Source organism: Lagopus leucura, unplaced genomic scaffold, assembly GCF_019238085.1.
Source record: "Lagopus leucura isolate 7727_CA_CO unplaced genomic scaffold, USGS_WTPT01 Super-Scaffold_100009, whole genome shotgun sequence".
Classification (NCBI taxonomy): Eukaryota; Metazoa; Chordata; class Aves; order Galliformes; family Phasianidae; genus Lagopus; species Lagopus leucura.
In genome coordinates, this window is record NW_024962266.1 from 3042412 (window position 1) to 3060384 (window position 17973).

The window sequence follows — 17973 nt, forward strand, 5'->3', positions numbered from 1 at the left end:
TAATTAATACTTTAGCATCTAATGCATTATATATACATACAGAATTTAGTTTGTTGCATCTATTGAATGTGTACTAATAGTTATTATTCTCATATTCCCCATTTGTATTTAAAAAAGCAGTAGTTTTTGCTGCCTTCGTTGAGTTGTCTACCCATCCATAATGTTTGGATCCATTTGTAAGCCTGCTTTTCTATTATAGCAGCAGGCTGGGAAAATACTTTGCAATGGATACATGGATAAAAAAAAAAAAAAAGCAGCATTTATTCTCAGCAAAGTAATCCATGGTGTGAGGAGCTCAGGGCAAAGCAAGGAGTGATGCTGATGAGGGTGAGGTGAGAGCCCCAGCTATGGGGCTGAGCTCCTGCCCCTTGGCTCTGGTCAGTCTGCCGTGGGGTAGGAGTGAGGGTTTTTCGTAGGGTGTGCTTTGAACTGCCCATGGAAAGGCTGCAGTTGCCCAATGAGCAGTGAGCAATGGAAAGGTGTGGACTGTAGCTTAGTGAGAGCTAATTCTTTGTACCTTGCCAGAAAGTGTGTGGTGAGAGGTAGTGGAGTACCCACTGCTCTCAGCTCTACGTCTATTGATAAGGCCTTGATAAAATCTGTATTTCTGGAGTTAAAAGTAAATAGTGACTTGATTGTCCTAAACTCAGCTGCATAGGATAAAGAAGATTAAACGCCTGGCTATGGAGAGCCTTGTTCGTAGCAATGGAAGGCTGTTCAGGAGAAATAACCAGGCACTGTTTTCATCCTTTTAATTTCAAGAATTCTTAAATAAGTGCCGGAAAAAGAACTTTGCATAAAGCTTTCAGCGAGCCCTTTCATTTCACAAAATCCATTCTTACCTAAAAAGCAGAGCAGAAACATAAACAGATTATCTGCCGTCTGCACTTTATTTGTGTCTGTTGGTCTCTGTTAATGTCAAGGAGATGTATGTTGTGATAGTAACGGGTCTGACATGGATTACTTTCAAATTCATTCTGTTTGCCTGGACTCCTGGGCCAGAGCAGTGATAGAATTACTGCTGTTTCCCCTTGAAGAAGCATCTCCTTGAAGAGAAGGAGCCTGCAGTCACCTTATTGTACAGCCATGCTTTCTGTCTATGTTACATTATTTCCATGCCTTTCAATTTGATTGAAAATACTTTTTTTTTTGTATATATAATAATATAATACATAATAAAATGTATTTAAATACATATAATCACTTTATGACTTCCCTGTGATCAGCTGGGAAATGCTGATTTATCCAAATTCTGGGTTGCAGTGCAGCACATTGACCTGCTGTTGTCTTTGAATTGTAGGGAGTATGGAACTGTTTTTAGGTCTTACAAACTCAGTTTCATATTGAAATGTGACCAGTTATCAAATGCAATCCTGTGTGGGTTTGCACGGAACATGGCACGGCAAGCTCTCTATTGAGGATTACATATTGTATTTTTGAAATACCTGCTGCTAAAATCAGGCAGGAAATGGAGACTGAGAAGGTATAGGAAGGAGGAAGCTAAAATTTTAGATGCCACGGGTTTATAAATGAGTTAATATCTTAATGTTGTAGACATGATCATGCGTACTTATTTTTTCAGTTTTCCAGCATGACATCCAAAGTGCAACAGTTGAAATGCTGTATTAGAAAATAAAGAAGCAGCAAAAAATGCGGAAAAGCCTCGAAAATGTAATTGTATGTAGTAGTGAACTGCTGAAGCTGTTCAGCAGTACGTGTCATGAGTCTTTAATTACAGAAGTTAAAAGGTTGCTGCTTGTGATTTTCCGGATGATTGAAGGCATTCAAAGCTTTTCAAGTCAGTGCCACTTCTCCACTCTCCTCCCACCTCTATTTGTTCATTCTCCTTTGGTCGCCTCTGTGCGTGAGTCAGGGAGGGATGAAAAGAAACAATTATCAAAGCAGAAGAACACGGTGGGAACAAATGAGGTATTTCAAAAAATACCGTCGGATTCAGAGCTATACTTAGCGCTCCTTTAGGGTGCCAGAACAGTGGAGATGTGCATTATATTCTGAGTTAACGCGTATCTGCAAGTCACACGATGCTAAGAATATTCCTCAAAAGCGTTTATTGATCCAGCTCTGAATGGGTCAAAGAGAAGCTTTTAAATCGCACAGCCTGAATTTTTAATGTTTTGGGATCTCTGTGCCTGCTTCCTATTCTCCACCCTTTAAACTTGTGTCCATAGCCTCTCTGCCAAGGATTTCATTTGCTCCATGTGGTTTCTCGTGGCGATGTGTGGATTTGTTTTCTCCCCCGTGAGCTGCTGTGCCCTCCTGCAATGTGAGCATCCTGTGAGCGTTTGAGCAAGAGCTGCTTTGGCTGCTGTCTGAGTAGGGTACGGAAAGGCTGCACTGAATTCTGTCCTTGCTTTAAGATGGGTTTTGCTCAGGAAAAGAAGAAATTGCTAAGTAACAGCGACAGCTTATAATAGGAATAATTAGGAGCTAATAAAAGTACTTAATGTCTCATTTTCTTCTTTGCAAATATTACACTTTTTAGGAACAGATATTAGCTGCAAAAGAAATGACTGAAAGTAATTAATGAATAAAAAGGAAAGTGACATTTTGGTTTTCATCCTCCAAAGGGACGCATAAAAAAGAACGCCGCATAAGTAATAATAGGAGACACGGTGTCAGTTTGTATTTAAATGATCACAAATTACATTTCCACTGCATCAAACCAAATTTTTTAATCTCCAGCTGCCTCTGATACTGGAGTGTTTTGCAGTGCTAAATCTTGGGGGTCTTTTCCAATCTTTGTGATCCTATGGTTTCAGTATATTGCTTTTGTTTCCCGACTGTAGGTTTTGTTTGGGTTTGACTGACAGCTCAAACCCAGAATTGCGATTCTGGATGCTGCTGTTTTCTGATTGATTGGTCTGTAAATATCCTCAGGAACTTTCTACACAAATGTACCGAGTTTTATTTAGGATAGAGCTGTGTAGGGAAGAATCAAATCTGTGCTAAGTCAGTTTAATTACAGATGAAGTGGAGGGATTTAAAAATAGCTAGTCTCAGATGGCATTTGATAAAGGTAATTAAAGCATGAAGAGTAATGATAAAAATCTTTTGTTCTGCTGCTCTCCTGTAGTGCTTGGAGCTTAATGTTTTACAATCAAAACACTTATTTGTGGCCTGGAAGCTCACTGTGATGGAAACGCCTTGTCTGCTGCAGGAATGGAAGAAGTCTTGTTCATGTCCTCTAAATGTACACATCTCCAAAAAGAAAAGCCCTTTTTTATTTTTTCATTGGATGTCATGACAGTCACCTGCCAGAAGCTGCTGGATCTCCATCCCAGGAGGTGCTCAGCTGCTGCCTGAAGGTGATCCTAAGCAGCTCGTGGCTGTAGAGAGGAGCAGGCAATCTCCAGAGGTGCCTTCCAACCTCAGCCACTCTGTCATTCCCTATTAGCTGAGGAGCACTGAAATTGCAGGAGTTTGGCTGTATGTTTCTGTAGAGGTAAGAATTTTTTTAAGCCTTGTTGATGATGCCTCAAGTTCCCCATGGATTTGTATTTCTCTGTGCGCACAAGAAACCTCTTGTGTGCTTTTTAGCCTGTTCAGACAGATGACTTTATCTTTTCAAGGATGAGATGAAAGTTCTGCAGAGGATGTGTTTTACCCAATTTGGCAATCTGAGCATGTAATTGAAAAAAAAATCTTTGATAGTCACTTATGAGAAACGCAAAGTCTGCCAGCTACCCAGGAAGAGGCAATGAACATTCCTGTTTCTCAGGCTCTGCTGCTAAGGAGAATTCTCTGTGAAGGAAAAGTGGATATTTAAAGTGTCAAGACGGTGTAAGTTAGCAATACGTGGGTTAAAGTGTGTTCAAGATTACCTTGTCAGAAAGATTACCTTGTGAGTATTTGCTGTCTCCTCCTACTGACTTGTTCCATAGCTGCTGAAGTGACTGCCGCCTGCTCGCTGCCTTGCTCTGTGCATGCACTGAGCTGCTCTGAGCAGAGGCCCTGCGTGTGCTCACACTGAGGATAAGGAGGCTTGGAGGATCCTGATGGGCATCAGGGGGAAGTGGCAGTGCCTGGCAGTGCCTTTGGAACCAGGCAGCGAGCTGGGGGAAACTAAGTACAGCAGGTGACTTGAAACCAAAGTTTGAAGCCTGATTCCCGAGAGGAATCCTCGCTTACCACCTCAGAATTTCTTTTTCCCTTCCCCAAGTCTGCTTGGAGAATTCTAATCCTTGTAGCAGAGGTCCCAAATAGAAACAGCGCCTGGACAAGATGCGCTGTAGGACTGAAGGACCTTTCAAAGAGATGGGGAAGGAACATCTGGGCTGAAGGTCAGCCATCCCAGCCTCCTTCCCAGAGCATGACTGGCACTATCCCTCAATCAGGGCAGCTGTACCTTGGTCTGGTGAGGTCTTGGAGACCTCCGGTGTGGTTTTGAATCTGCTGTGGTTTGTGCTGGGTTCTCTGCCTTCCTAACATCCCATCGGTGCACAGCGTATTCAAGATGCAGCATCACCAGCTCTGAGTGCAGAAGAATAATTGCTTCCCTTGATCTGCTGTGTAGAATGTTTACATAGATTAGCAGAGAAACGAGAGCTCCATTTTGAAAGCATTAGGGTTATTGAGGAAGTATGTGCAATATGACAAACGTACTCAAGGAAAATTACAGTGTTTAAAAACGTAAGCAAAATGTGCTTGCTCAGTCTATTGATAACAGCTCTATGAACATAGATTTGTAAATGTGAGAAACACATTGCAGAATTTGGTGTAATTTCTGGTGCTAAGCCTTAATGTGTAGAGATAGCTTCTCCTTTGGAGCTGTAAGGCCATTGTGGTGCTGCTTCAGTGGCAGTGCTGCTGCTGGACACAGGGAAAGCAGAATCAAGCCCCAAGTCTGTAATCATGAAAGAGAGGGGAAGAGAAAAAGAATAACAAAACACCATTTCTTTTTTCCCAAATTAGCTACATCATTTGGCAGTGATTTTGTAGTCAACACATTGCAGTGTGTCCTTTTGGTGAAATGCCAGCTTTATCAGCCCTGTCAGACAGGTGTGCTCCCAGGGATCACCTGCATCCTGGGGACTGCATCAAAGGTTTTGCACTGCAAGCCTCACAGCAACATGCCTGCTGCTGGCTTTGGTGCATCTGTGCAAAGTGAGCTGCGCTAGGAGCAAGGAGTTGCTTTTGGGTCATTCATCTGCCTTGGAACAGCAGGAGGAGGGTCTGTTGGTGTGCCAGGCACTGCTCTGATGGGGATGGGCAAACCCTGCACCTCGCCATGCGCCCGCCTGCCTGCTGCTGACTCATGCACAGGACTAGGCTTGGCTCCCCAGCTGGATTATTTTTGGCTGCTGCGGTTGGTGTTTGAGGTTTATTTTTATCTATTACTAATTTCTATGTAACCAAAAGCAAGAATGGTGTCATGGTGAAGAATTCTGCTTGAATGTTAAGAGCCTGCAGACAACGTGCAGCGTTATTAATTATACCTCTGAGTTTCTGTCGGCATTCATAGCTTCCTTTACAGCAAGGGATATCATCCCAGGAGCTAATTACAGTGCAATCAGCTCGTTGCTCACCTCATTATCTGGCTCTCGCCCGGGCACTGCATGCCCCAGGGCTGGCAGAGAGCAGCACGGCGGGCACGGCACAGGGACGGGTGGGCAGCTGGCACAGCCCTATTTATAGCTGCAGCCCATCTGCCCGCACTGCTGCCAGCTATTAGGAGATGGAGCAGACCATCAGAGAGAAAAGGCATCATTTGCATTCCTCTGAAGCCTCCCTGGAAATGCAGCAGGCTCTTCTTGCACTGATTTCTGCACTAGGAACCAAGGAAGCTGTTTTTTTCTCTCCGTTGTGCCCTGTCCCCCCCGGGTGCCCTGCAAACCTGCCGCAGAAGGCTCCTGCCCAGCTCCAGGCACCACTCACAGCTGAGCTCTGGCAGTTTCTTCTTCTGGAGAAGTTGTGCTGCCATGGCAACTCGGCGCATGGAATTTTAATTGCAAGGCACAATATATGTTTATGAAAGTAATTAATAAAAATGCTAGCGGGGATGGGTTCCTTACATGAGTGGTATCTTTTCTACTATGTTTCTTGCTCCAGCTGTTTTGCTCAGAAAGGAAGCATCAGGCAGGGTTTGTTAGGGTGCCTAATTTTCCTGTTTTCATCGCAAACTTTTTGCAAAGCTCAGGTGAAACACGGTTTGCTCAGTGCTTAACCTAGGCACTTATGGTTGGGTTTAATTGAAGGCATTCCCATTCAAGCTGTACACAGTCTGTTGTGGCAGAGCAATCCAGCTGCAGATGCACACAGTCCTGAACCTCCACACTTTGGCTGTATGAGAAGGCAGAGCAGAGATCTTTTTAAAGTTTCTTGTTGGCCAAGCAGTCTCCTGTCCCTTCACAGCTCTTATTGTTTGTCTGTGCGTTGTGTGTTTGCCAGATGCTCAGTCCAGCACCTGAGCTGTTGCTGCCTCCTCGGTATGAGTCATTACAAAGTATTTTCTTATTTTTAAAAGAATCAAAGCAAAAACGCAGGCTACTTAGTTTTGCGTTGAGTGAAGCACTGACATGGTGGTCTTGGTGAGTCTGTTCCGTTATTCCACTTTCTACTCATTTATCTCTGCCCCTCAAGCATGAAGACTTTAGTGCTGTAGCTGCTAGCAAAGTGAAATGTCATCTAGCTCATTACCATGATCTTTGCTGGGTACATGCAATATATGAATTTAAATGCTAATGAGTAGGTAATTTTTCTAAAATGTGATACCTTGTGAAGTTTATGTTAAGAAAGAAATCTTAAGTAAGAACGTGACTTCTTCCTTTATGGGTTATGGATATGCGATGCCAATGAGACTTTGTATTGGGTCAGGAAAGCCATATACAAATAACTATTCAGTTAAAAAATGTATGTATCCTTGTTTTCTACAGCCTTTCTCAGGTGTTCCCAAGTGCTATCTCTGTTACAATACATTGTGCAGTTAATGTGCTGGCTTAATGATTCTGTTGCTGTGTGATAACTTTCAAATGACTGGGAAAACAAAAATACATTCTGCTCATTACAGGGTTGCGTATCAAGTTCAACTTCATTAGTTTTGATTAGGACTGAGCTGGTGCCATCTGTGCTGTCAGTATTGTACATCTCTTACCAAAAGATGGGAGATGTGAAATCCAATTCTCTCACGGTGTACTGCCCTCTTCTTTCCTATGCTTTTGTACAAAATTAACTTGGCTGCGTTCGATCTCTTTGTAGCTGAGCTTTTTATTTTTGGCTTCAGGTACCTGGCAGCAGAGTCTTACGGCCAAGGTTTGATCTTCTGTGCCTAAGTCCTTACCCTGAAAAATTATTTTTATGCTTTGTGTGTTGGTTTCAATGGATTTTCAAATCTGAGAAATATTGCAGAATATTATTGCTGTGCCTAGAAAAAACATTAAAGGAAAGTTGTCTGAGATGGTACTGAAATACTTGAGAAGTGTTTGGGAAATGCAGGAAGCAGCACAGGCTTCTAGCAGAGCAAAGAGCCATCCCCTGGCAGAGAGCAGCCCTGGTGAGCAGGGCTCCATCGGGTTTTGCCTGCCAGCCTCCGATGGCTGGGGCCCACTCCTGTGTCAGCAGAGCCTTTGGCTTGAAGTGGCACTCGGTGTCTTTGATCCTCTTTACTTCCAACTGAACTATGACTTCTATTTAGGGTTTAAGTGCCGTCGTTTGGCCTTGCAGTATTTGTATACCGTATACGAAATTCAGTATAGATTCGTAGATTCATAGAATGGCCCGGGTTGGAAAGGACTATAATGATCATGTAGATTCAACCCCCCTGCTATGTGCAGGGTCGCCAACCACCAGACCAGGCTGCCCTTGAATGCCTCCAGGTACGGGGCATCTACAGCCTCCTTGGGCAACCTGTTCCAGTGTGTCACCACCATCTGTGCGAGCCGTGTCTTATGATGACCAGGCAGGCTGGAGATGCGCCCTGCTCGGTAAGGGCGGTTTCAGCATGGTGAGTGAAAAAAGTACTTTTCATCATTCACTTTACACATGTTCACCTTGAAGCCTTGAAACAAAAATGGCATGGTTTTGGTGAGCAGATGCAGCAGCAGGAGCCAGGCAGAAGCCATCCGTTGGTACTCTCTTTCTGTGATGCCGGGTCCTCCTTGAAACACTGGTGTGATTTCATGTTACAGTTTGCATGGAGATGTTTGGGCAGCTCCTGCAACCACAGGATGCTGTTACCCACTGCTACTTGGATTTCATTTGCTGAGTTGGAAGTAATCCTCAGTGGTGCATCGCTATAGATTAATAGTTAAAGACTTTGTTTTATTTTTCCAAAGGTCTGTGCTTGTTTCCTCTAGAAGAAAAAGGTAGCTCCACACCACTGATGCATTTCTAGGTAGTTTTCTCGGAAAGAAGTGTGGAGAAAAAAAAATTGCTGAAGAATACAGTTGGTTTGCACCTAAAGCGAGAATGATGCATTTTGGTCTGTGTGTGAAGTGTACTCTGAATGTTACATTTTGGTATCAGTCATCAGTTTGGTGTTGTTTCATGGGTCCGTTACAACCTCTAAACAACTTATCTAGTCTGCTGCTTTGCAGTGTGATGATTACAGTGCCAGTGGTGAGTGGGAATGGTGTTGTAACCCCTAACGGTGTTGCTGGTGAGCATTTTCCTCCTCATTTTTCTTCTGAGGTTTCTCAGTATTGTTTATTTCTCTCTTGCAAGTTTCTCGTTCCATCAATTATTGATGAATTCTTCTCTCGGAGCATTTGTTCGTAATGAATAATTTCAAAGACAAATAAAAGACCCCTCTGCAAATTTAACATATTGCCCTTTTGTAGTGTTTTATACTGCTTTCTTGGAACGGTGCACTGGAGAAAACAGTCCAAGGTAAAAGCTACTTTGTTTGAAGTTCTATGCATTATGTATATTTCTTCTCTGAAGAAGCTAATGACATATCTGGGATGGCTGAGAATGACAGGCAGTTGTGTGATTGGCAAATGGAATGACAAATATTCCTTTTAAGTCAGCATTTCATATATTTAGTATTTTGTTTTCTGATGTTAAAGGGCATGCAAGCAAGAGAGGATGGATAAGATAAGGGGGAATGAAAAAAGTCTTTGCGTGGAAGAAAAAGAAAACAACCCACAACCTTATTTAACAAGTAGTCTCCTCTGTGAAAACAAAAGTTTGTTGTGATAATGTGTCTTTCTTACTTTTGAAATGATTGACAGAGTAATATTCTTTCCTAACTAATGTCATTACAATCTAAAATGTGCATGGATTAATTGCATCCTGGGTCTGAGAGTCAAGGACCATTAGTGCTGTCGGATGGTATGGCTTTCTCTTGAAAATGGCACCTATGAGCCCTGACCTAATCATTGGGAGCCCAACCAAAATGTGCTCGCTGGAGGAGGTGGTGTTGTGTGGTCAGCTGGGAAGTGCTGAGTTGGCATGTCCGTGGCTGTTAGGAACCCTAACACAGCTGAATATTTGCCTTCTGCATGGCAAGGTGGAAATCCATGAGTCCTGCTCGGTCTGAGCTGTCTCAAAGACCAGGCTGAGCTGTGCCAAACGTACGTTGTGCCCTTCCTTCCCTTTGCTCTGCTGCCTGTGTTGTGATGGGCTCTTTAAGCAGCTCAGTGTATGATGTAATATAAGCTAACTGAAAAATCCTAGTCATGGTATATTAGATTTGATAGCTCTCTGAGGTTTTAAACTGGGAACCTTACTTTCCCCACACTTCTTTTTACGTGTCATTTCAGTTTCCCCCTTTGTTTTGATTTGTAGCTGACAGTGGTTCTCAGATTGAGTACAACTTTTCGGTCATTTTTGTACTGGCTTTCTTTGAAATGGTGAATTCAGGTGGAGGAAAACTGTAGCAATAATTTCAAAATCTGTGTTCAGTCTGAACCTCTAAATTTTGTCTTTTTTTCTACGGCACAAAGCAAAGCTGAACTAAAAATAGCAAGCTGTGAGCTTGATTGTAGCTATCTGCTGATTGAGCCACTGTCACCCTGCGTGTTTTTAAGAGCAAGATAAGAGAGAGATAATGGAGTTAAAAAGTTAGATAATCACAGAATGGCCCAGGTTGGAAGGGACCTCAAGGATGATGAATCTCCAACCCCCTGCCACATGCAGGGCCACCAACCTCCACATTTCATACCAGCCCAGGCTGCCTGGGGCCCTGTCCAACCTGGCCTTGAACACCTCCAGGGATGGACGGCGCATCCACAGCCTCTCTGGGCAGCCTGTTCTAGATAAAAGCTTAGCCAATTACAAAGCTGGTATTATCTATTCAATAAATAACTCCCTACCTTACTCTGAGATGTGTGCTGTAATGTATTTAAATTCTCATTATTAATAGGATACGTAGTTCTCTGATAGCTTTGCAAGAAATCAGGCTTCACATCAAATACTGTAGCAATCTCTGGAGATAAAATCTTTTCTGATTTAGAAAAACCTTGGAAAGAGAAGGCTGCCATAGAAGAACACTGCATGGAAGCAAGAAGTGAGAGGCTCCAGGTGTTTCCTGGACACGTATTTTGTATTGCCTATAAATAGCCATCCATGTTTACACTTACTGATTCTTTGCAGAAAAAGCTGCTGATACACAATGGAAAACTTTTGTACCCCATTCTGTTTAGAATCAGATGTGGCGTTATATAATGCTTTCGATGTTTTCCATCTTTTATCTTGACAGACATTTATATATACGGTTGTTGATCTTTTCTCTCTGCTTAACCTCTCCATGAGAGCCTGCAGCTCGCTTTTCTGTGACAGCAAATTCAATTTTCTACCTTGGCCTTGAGAAGGTGAAAGTACTGGGAGCATGCCTAGGACTGGCATGTCCTGGCCAGCTGATGAGTGGGTGTTGCACCCAGCAAGCTTTTTAGGCTGAGGGAGAACGGAACCGTGTAGGCTGGCACATCAGGTGGATGTGCCTTGTACGTCATAAAGTAGTAGTTCATAGAATCATAGAATCACCAAGGTTGGAAAAGACCCACAGGATCACCGAGTCCAACCATCCACTGATCACCGATAGTTCTCACTAACCCATGTCCCTCAGCACAACGTCCAAACGTTCCTTGAACGTTGTTGTTGTTAGTTGTTGGTGTTGGTAGTACTTCTCCTTGGTTTTTTGACTTTCCTGGTTTGTTTATGTTTGTGGGCAATACAAATAACTTTTGCATAGTTTGTCAAATAGTTTTGTCCTTCATTGTTTATTCCTTTGCGACTGAGAAAAAAAACGGGATTGAGAAGCACATGGTGTTCTTTGGGACGCATTTAATCCTCTGCCTGTGTTCCGCACTGCTTGGGAGTGATGATGCGCACATTCTTATAAACCTGTAAGGCATTGTGTGTCAAAATACAACTAAATGCAGAAGGTGGCTTCATAAATTGCTTTTGACCTTCTGGAATAGACTTCCCACATTGAACAATCCAAAACTTGGGTGGGTCTCATTTCTGTGAGCCAAGTGATCTGATGCAGCATAGGCTATTATTGAGGTAGAATCACAGATACCTCAGAGGCTATCATGTATTCCAGAAGGAACACCCTCTGAAAGCAGAAAAAATAGAAATGTTGTTTGACTCATGCATATTACCTACATAGAAATATGGGTGCCTGGCATAAATGGCTGCATGTCAAAATGAGCGCATGGTGAGAGGGAAACATAGATTGAGAAGTAGCGAGAAATGATCTGTATTTGTGGTGTTTTCTGATGCACATTTATGCATTTTTTAAGTAGATGTTTCAATTAATATTTCCTTCAGTGTGTGCGTTGTCAGTTGTACTTGGAGATGAAAGCTGCAAATACCCAACTGAAACACAGAGCTTAGTCTAGGTGAGCCGAGGTCAGCCATCTAAGAATCACACACTGTGTCCATGCAGAAGTGCGATGAAGCATGGTGCAAGCATGGACAGGAATGCCTGTCAGGAGCAGTAATGAGAACTGTCCTGCATTGCTTTCAGCAGTGCCTGCGAGCAGCCAGGAGAAAGGGAGCACTGCAGCGTGGGCCGTGTTCTCTCTGCTCTTGGTTTCAGGCTGCCATCAAGTAGAGAAGTGTGCAGCTGTATGCAGAATGAGCTTTGCTAATCCCAGAGCAGATAAGCAGCTTTAAGAAATGAAAAATTTTAACATATATCAGCTGTATATTGTAGGAGTTACAGAATTCTTGATAGCAGGATCGTTTTAATAATAGAGAATATATTTATAATAAGAGGGAGAAAAAGCCCTTTTCATCAGTGTAATAGCTGAAACTAGATTTTATAGAATTCAGTACCCTGCACAGTACAAAACCAATCTGGATTTTCTTTCAAACTGATTTTCACTGATTTAAATGAGGATATTTGATTTATAGCTTCCTTTTTTGAGCTGGCGAGAACTAAATATAACCTCTCTGGTACTTGTCTTTTCCATACTATATTTTATTCCCCATTATTTCTTCTTGTTCCTCTCCATTTCACCATCATTTCTTGTCTTCCTTTCTATCCCTACAGCCTTAGTCTGCTTCTCGTCTCTCTGTTCCCCCCCCCCCCCCCTCCTTGTGCTGCACAGCTCTGTGCTGTGGCAGTCTGGCAAAATTGCTTTTCCTGTTGTGCCGATGACCAGCCTTCCCTAATCACTCCTGTGAAATACTTAAGATCATTCATTCTCCAGCTGGAGCCCTTCCTTCACCTCAGGCAAACACACGTGTAATGAAGTAATACAATTCGAGTATTTGGTTCGCAAAGCCAGGAGGGGTAAAAAGGAGGAAGAAAACCTGAATCAAGGTTACCCCTTGTCAGAGATGCTAAGAAGATCAGCGTTGGTCTGCTTAGAATCAGCATATTGAAGCAAATGCATTTCTGTTCCATGATGGAGAATACAGGTTTTGTTCATGCCTTACTTGTGAAAACCAAGGGATTAAAAAAGAGCTCACTGTGGAATGTTTGCATTATCAGTAAACTCAGATCAGCATCCCACCCTAATCAGAGTAACTGGAATAAACTAAACATAATCATAAAATAAGGGGTGGATGCTGCTTCCAGGGAGAAGGAGCAGCTGTAATCTGCTTGTACCTGTGCAGTGGTTATATAAACTGCTTGAGAAGTGTTCAGACACACTGAGAAGTGGTATATAGAAAACACATATCATTGAAACTGAGTTAGGTTTATTTTAGTGTGCAGTGCCATCTTTGCACTGTCTGGTCTTTATTGTTATGACCCATATATGACCAGCTAAATGCTCTCTAATGTCTGTACTGCATTGACCTGAGTGTTAGGTGGTGCTGAATCTAAGGCAAATTTCATTTTCAAACTATAGCAATGAACTGGAACAAAACACAGAGGCAGAAATGGAGCTGCTTTTGATGATTCACACGCAGCCCCATAGGTCCCAATTACAGGCAGAGCTCTATAGCACGGCCCTCCCATTGCCACATGTGGCAGTTGCACTGCTGGCTCAGCCAGTGAGAGTGGGACTTAAGGGACTTCTGGGGCTTACACTGAATTAAGGAATTGTAGCCTGAAAGCACTGCTTTTGCTTGTGATACAGTCAGCACAGACTAGCTGATGTGCAATTCTGTCCTTCTTGCAGTGTTCTTTGTGACTTCATCTACAGTTGTGTTAAAATCTTCTGCTGATAAACCTAGGTATAGACAGCTAATTGTTAGCCTAGGCAGCATCTGCTTGCAGTCACTTGTGTCTGTATGAAGTATTGTCAGGAGGTGAAAGCCCCTTCATGCTGCATTTCCTCTCCTTGTGGCAGGAGAAGATTTGAAAGAGTGGAAGCAGAGCTGCAGCCCCCTGTGTCAGCGTCTCTAAGTTGTTTATATCTGGAGTTCGTCTTGCAGCATATTCCAGAGCTGCCTTCACAGCATGTGCCACCTGTGGGCTGTGGTTTCAGCAGCTGTATTCAGGGTGGCATTCCCAAAGATCCGGTGAGGTACTCAGAAATAAATGCACACAATCCAGCGGATGGTAGGGAGCGCGGTGTCACCATTTTGTAGAGAGCTCTTTGTGGGCCGCCTGCTGCTTCCCGCCCGCCTCGCTCTGCTCTCCGCTGCCGCCATGCTGTGCGCCTGTGTGGCCGCCGTCCTCGCCCGCTCCCTGCTGATTTCCAGAAACACCCTTGGTGCAGCATTTGTTGCTACCAGAAACATCCGTGCCTCCTTAATGGGCTTTCAGAAAACAGGCACTGCTGAGGTATCTTCTATTCTTGAGGAACGTATTTTGAGAGCTGACGCCTCTGCTGAACTTGAGGAGACTGGCTGTGTGCACTCAGTTGGTGATGGTGTTGCCCGTGTGTATGTCCAAGCAGAAGAAATGGTTGAGTTCTCTTCTGGGCCGAAGGGAACGTCCTTGAACCTGGAGTCTGACAACGTTGGTGTTGTTGTGTTTGGTAATGACAGACTGATGAAGGAAGGGGTTGTTGTGAAGAAGACTGGTGCCACTGTGGATGTTCCAGTTGGGGAAGAGCTGCTGGGCCATGTTGTAGACACCCTGGGCAATCCAATTGATGGGAAATTACATCTAAGACACATAGAAGAGTTGGCTTGAAGGCCCCTGGCATCATTCCCAGGATCTCTGTGCAGGAGCCCATACAAACTGGTATTAAAGCTGTGGACAACTTGGTGCCCATTGGTTGTGGGCAGCGTGAGCTGATCATCGGTGACAGGCAGACTGGGAAAACTTCAATTGCCGTTGACGCAATAATCAACCAGAAATGATTTAATGATGGAAGAGATGAGAAAAAGAAGCTGTACTTTATCTGCGTTGCCATCAACCAGAAGAGATCTACTGTTGCTCAGCTGGTGAAGAGGCTCACGGATTCAGATGCCTTGAAGTACGCAATTGTGGTGTCTGTGACAGCGTCTGATGCTGCAGCCCTTCAGTGGCTCCTTACTCAGGCTGCTCCATAGGGGAATACTTCAGAGACAATGGAAAACATGCATTGATCATTTATGATGACTTGTCCAAACAGGCTGTTGCCTACCATCAGATGTCTGCTGCTGCATTCTATGATTCTATATCCACAACTGCATCGTTTTTCAAAGGCAGGAATGAAAACTCTGTGGTGATATTTCTGCTCTTGTCCCTCTCCATCTGGCTGGCCTTCCTCTTCTGCAGTGCTTGGTGCCCTGCAGCTGGAGCAAACACTTCAGGGTACTATTGAAAGGTGATTTTGTGTTACATGCAGAAGTCTTCAGTATTATGTTCTGATATGAGCACTGAGGGATGCAAAATACTGTCAATGACACCATCAGTTTTCGGATTTCTTACATGAAGAATAGAAAAGATTAATCTGTAGTGGGTTTGTTGATCTCAGTAGTTCTGGAAGAGCGGTTCACAGAAGTACATGCCTCAGCATAATGAAGCACCTTCACTTAGTGGAAACAGAAAGGCAGTGTTGTCACTAGCAAGTATTAAAATGAAGGGTATCAGGATCCCAAGTTGTAGCTTGGATCATGTAGCTGTCTTCAGGGAGAGAATCTGGGTGGTAACTGAATTGGTGCTTTTTTGTCTTGGGAGCATTTCTGTTGACCACAGGTCTTGCTGAAGTGTTTCTGTCTGGATTATTGGAAGAACCCCAGCGTTCAAGAACATGAAGGGCAGATGTTTCCATTTTCAAGAAATAGTATGCACACTTCAGCTACAGTCTTAAGCATTTAAAAATCTTTATCTGCATAGTGCTCCAAGACATTTCCTTCTTGTTGAAAGCTAGAAACACTGAAGCAGATAAACCTACTTGACATGGAAGTATTTTCTCTTTATATTAATGTTTTGCCAACAGCAAGCTATGCAGATGCCAAAAGGAGCATGGGCTGGGAGGCACGCTGTGTTTATGAACTTCATTAGTGTTCTGTCTTAGACCTGGAGTCACTCATTCTGTAGAGGGGAAGCAACCATTTCTTCACAATCTTACATGAACCGGTTGCATTGCTCACATCATCTTCTAATTGCCAAAAGTCAATTTAATTTCAGAATTTGTAAAGCCACGCTGGAAGAGACACTGACAAGACAGACATCTCCTTAAGCAGCAATACTGCAGGGCACAAATCTTTTAAGCACTATTTTGCAAAATTGGCTTGTTAAAGATGTCTTTTTTAACAGTAACAGTATTTTTCTTTCTTGTCCTTCTTGTAGCAAAAATTTCAAGCCACTTAATAAAACTGAGCTAAGTTTGGTAACACTCAATTGAGATAGGTACGTAGGAGCCCGGGATCCATAAACACTGCTTTTGTGATTTTCTGTAAACGTTTTCAACTTCATTTTTCACAGCCATCTGCAGTGCGTGCAGCTAAGTATTGTTTGTTAGAAGCAGGCTCACCTGCTTCTGGAAGTTACCCAGCGAGTTGGTGGCAGAGTCAGGGCTGTTTGAATTTCAAATTGCAGATTAATCACGAGAACACTTTCTCCAAACTTTACGAATGCAGTTGCATCTCTAATAGAAGAGACTTCTAAAAAAGCCTGATTTGAGGAGTAACGAGCCAGAAGGAACGTGGACAAAAGTAACTGACTGTATAGATAAGTTTGTGAATCATGTATTTGCTTTTCTGTTCATGAGGTAATAAAGTGCATAATGCCTATGCAATTTTGGTGACCTAATGGTGAGTAACCTGGATAGCATGCCTGTCACCTAGTCTGATAGAGCTTCAGATCCTCTGCAGGGATCAGCCTTCTGAGGTAACAGCTATTAAAGGCAAGAGGAAGCCGAAGACAAAATGCACTTTAACAAAAGGATGTTTGGTATCGGGTTTGCCTAAAAATGTGACACAAAGCTCCAAATAGAACAAAATCAAAACTGAAATGCTGTCATGCCTAGATGTGCATGGCCCTTCATGCTGGCCATACATTACATGGATAAAAATGATCCCAAAACCATCTGCTGGTGCGCAGAGCTCCTTGTCTCTTGGGGGAGAGCGGGGAGCTTTCAAGATAAGTGTTTAAGGGGAGCTCAGACTTCAGCTTGCTGTGCCAGTGGCAAGGATTTGAGCCTGGCATATTCAAAAATTGATCTCTTGCCCAGTAGCACAAACAGCATTTTTCTTTTGACAACGTCTTTTCAGAAAGGATATGGCAGAGAAAGGAGAGTAAATTATGTATCTGTATATACCAGAGAGAGAGGCTGCATAGAGCAGAGGAAAGGAAATAAAACACAAAGATAGTAAAGGTCACGGATGTACTCCCTTTTGGAGAACGAGTGAGTGTATGCAGAATTGGTATTTTGTAGCTGATCTAATATGCTGTGATTTTTACAGGAAAATATCATCAAGTCTGCGGCAGATTGATGGCTCAGCCCTGTTAAAATGTGAGCTGTTTCTCCTTTACCTATGAGAAGGCTACAGCAGCACTTCCCTGCTATAGCCAGGTACAGAAGAATAGTTACATTCATGCTGATGAGAGAAAAGAGACTGACACGAGCCACCAGGAGCAGAGGTCTGCTTGGGCTGGAGCTGATGGGCCCATCTCCAACAGGACTGTTGGGTCATGCTGCTTGCAGAGAGCACTTCTGCCTAAGCAGCAATAAATACAGCTGGTAGGAAGACTAGATTTGCAGAGCTTAGTTGACCCACGTATTTACTGAACTGTTGTGTTTATGACACGTGTCCTTTTTCTCAGTTTGTTTCTCTTTTAATAAGAAATCTGAGTGTTCGTGCTCTCTGCTGAATACAAGCTGCTGATGATAGAAAGAAAATCTATTTATAGGAAAGAGCTGAGCTACAAGGTATGTATTACAAAAATGTTACAGAGGAACTGAGCATAAGCCAAACCTCTGGTTGTTGGTTTATTTTCCCAAGTACTTGTTGGTAGAGAACATGGGATTTTCTTAGGTCGCATATCTACTGGGAGGGCTGTGGTATGCAGAGAGGATGATGAGAGGAGAGGGGTTGGTGATGTGCATATGTGGGCACAATAGAATATTAGATTTCGCTGGAAGCAGGAGCTTGGGAGGATGTCACCAATAACAAGGGCCAAAGCTACATGCAGGAGCGTGGCTCATTTTGAACCTGTTTTGACTGACCTCTTTGCTG

General features: G+C 43.2%; 1 protein-coding gene and 1 pseudogene across 3 annotated transcripts in view; both read left to right on the forward strand.

The window, feature by feature from the left end:
* Positions 1-17973, forward strand: part of RABGAP1L (RAB GTPase activating protein 1 like) — a 204856-nt gene that overhangs the window by 84093 nt on the left and 102790 nt on the right. The gene's annotated exons all lie outside the window — the stretch shown is intronic.
* Positions 14009-15113, forward strand: LOC122181002 (annotated as a pseudogene).